The sequence below is a fragment of the Lathyrus oleraceus genome, chromosome 7, assembly GCF_024323335.1.
Source record: "Lathyrus oleraceus cultivar Zhongwan6 chromosome 7, CAAS_Psat_ZW6_1.0, whole genome shotgun sequence".
NCBI classification, from domain to species: domain Eukaryota; kingdom Viridiplantae; phylum Streptophyta; class Magnoliopsida; order Fabales; family Fabaceae; genus Lathyrus; species Lathyrus oleraceus.
The window spans coordinates 351,486,990-351,490,069 of record NC_066585.1 but is presented as its reverse complement, the minus strand read 5'-3'; positions in this window follow the sequence as shown (position 1 = coordinate 351,490,069).

Here is a 3,080-nt window from a genome sequence, read left to right as displayed (position 1 = left end):
GGTCTCGCTCCAACGTTTGCTTCTCTGCCGGCATCTAGCCCGATCCTTGTTGTGCCACCTCCGGTCGTGCATACTATGCCGAGAGTAGACGACACCATTTACCACTCTGAGCCATCTAAGGGCCCAGACGTGTATGAAAAGATGGATGCTATGAACGATCAGTTCCTTGAGATTCGTAAGGAACTCAAAACTCTCAGAGGGAAAGACCTCTTTGGCAAGTCTGTTGTTGAGCTTTGCCTGGTTCCAAATGTCAAGATCCCTGTAAAGTTCAAAGTGCCTGACTTTGAAAAGTACAAGGGAAATACTTTCCCTCTCAGCCACTTGGTTATGTACGCCAGGAAAATGTCGACTCATACCGACAATGATCAGGTCCTCATTCATTATTTCCAGGACAGCCTGTCCGGTGCCGCCCTGAGATGGTACATGGGTTTGGACAGTGCGAACATCCGCTCCTTCAACGACCTTGGCGAAGCTTTCGTCAAGCAGTACAAATATAACGTGGATATGGATCCCGATAGGGATCAATTGAGGGCCATGTCCCAGAAGGACAAGGAAACTTTCAAGGAGTACGCCCAGAGGTGGAGAGAATTAGCTACACAGATTGTGCCTCCGCTGGAAGAGAAAGAGATGACCAAGATCTTTCTGAAGACCTTGAGCTCATTCTATTATGAGTGGATGATTGCCAGCGCTCCTTCTGACTTCACCGAGATGGTGAATATGGGGATGCGTCTGGAGGAAGGAGTCAGGGAAGGGCGCCTAACTAGAGAAGAAGGCTCTTCTGCCAAACGTTATGAGGCGTTTGGAAAGAAGAAAGATGGAGAGGCACATGCTATGACCTCCCATATCAAATCTAGAAGACCCTCTGTAAAGAGGATGACCATGCGTCCCGCCGGTAACCAGCACCAGGTGGCTCATATAGCACCTGTTTTTAGAGAAAATCAGCAATATCAGCATCACAATCAGAACCAGCAACAACAACATCATCAGTATCAACAACAACAGCACCGTCCTCAACAGCAGGCCTACCAGCCTCGAAACAATAATCAGACCAATAGAAGTTATGATAGGAAAAGGGTCACTTTTGATCCTATTCCGATGACCTACGTGGAGCTATATCCTTCTTTAATTGAAAGGAAACCGGTCACTCCACGTGACCCACCGGCTATACCTACCAACCCTCAGTGGTAGTATAAGCCCGAGCTTCATTGTGTTTATCATTTCGGTGCTCCCGGACATGATGTGGAGAACTGCTATCCATTGAAGACCAATGTTCAAGACCTTGTGAGGAACGGTATATTGTTTTTCAAGGACGTAGGTCCTAATGTCAAGAAGAACCCATTACCCGAGCATGGGAAGTCTGCTGTCAACATGGTCCAGGGCTGCCCTAGTAAATATAAGGTCCGATATGTCAGCCATATCCGACAATCTTTGGTCGAGATGCACAGACTGTTGTGTGGATACAGTCACTATGAGCATGACCATGACAAATGCCGTGTTTTCACTTTCAATGAGAGAGGATGTCGTCAAGTTAGAAAAGACATCCAAGAAATGTTGGATGAGGGGGTAATTGAAATACTTCAGAATCGCGATGAGGAGGATGAAGTCAATGTGATATCACCAGTATTCAGGATACCTGGGCCTGTTGTCATTCGATACGATGGCAGCAAGCAGAAGGCTTCTTCCACTCTCATAATCAAGCTAACTGACCCTGTGCCATATTCTTCGGATAAAGCTGTTCCCTGTCGTTATAATGTTGTTGCATTGGAAGATGGGAAGGAGGTGCCCCTACCCTCCACCTCTGTTGTTAATATCGTTGATGTCAGTGGCTTGACCCATAGTGGTCGTGTTTTCTCGGCACCGCCGAAACCCCAGGCTGACAACAGAAGGGCTGATGTTGCTGATTGTGTTGTTCGTCCTGTTGGGAATTCTTCGGTTTCTCCGAATCTGGCACTTGTTGTTAATAGACCTGCCATCGTTGCTAAAACTCCTGTCCCTGCTGGCCAGATTGGCATGATGAAAGAGGACTGTGTTGAGATGCTGAGGCTAATCAAGAGGAGTGAGTACAACATCGTAGATCAGCTTCTACAAACGCCATCAAAGATCTCTGTTCTATCTTTGTTAATGAACTCTGAGCCACACCGAGAAGCTCTACAGAAGGTGTTGGACGTGACGTATGTAGATCATGACGTCACCATAGAACAATTCGATAATATTGTTGCAAACATTACTGCTTGTAACAATCTGAGTTTCTGTGATGTTCATCTCCCCGAGAAGGGAAGGAACCACAATTTGGCACTTCACATCTCAATGAACTGTAAAGATGACGCCATGTCTAATATGCTGGTAGACACTGGATCATCATTGAATGTGTTTCCAAAATCCACTCTTACCAGACTTTCATATCAGGGGCCTCCCATGAGGCAGAGTGGAGTGGTTGTGAAAGCTTTTGATGGATCCCGGAAGACTGTGATTGGCGAGGTTGAGCTCCCAGTCAAGATTGGACCAAGTGATTTCCATATCACTTTTCAGGTCATGGATATCCACCCATCATATAGCTGTTTGTTGGGCAGACCATGGATTCACGAGGCAGTCGCCGTGACATCCACCCTACACCAAAAGTTGAAATTTGTCAAGAACAAAAAGTTAGTGGTGGTAGGGGGAGAAAAGGCTCTCTTGGTAAGCCATATGTCTTCCTTTTCCTATATTGATACTGAGGACGAAGTTGGGACGCCGTTCCAAGCTTTGTCTATTGTTGAGCCTTCTAAGAAAGGAACTTCTTCATCTGCGTCCTACAATGATACGAAGTTGGCCATTGATCATGGCACAACTACTGGTTTAGGATAAATGATTAAGCTGGAAGACAATAAATCCTGGGCTGGCATAGGGTATTCTTCGGGCACTTTCAACAAGCATGGGTTGTTTCAGAGTGGTGGTTTTATCCACACAATTGAAGATCAGGAAGTTGTTGTTGTTGTGGAAGAGGATGCAGAGGAAGATTCTGGCAACTTTTTCATCCCTGGAGGGGTCTGCAATAACTGGGTCGTTGTTGATGTTCCAACAATTGTCCATAAGTCAACGTA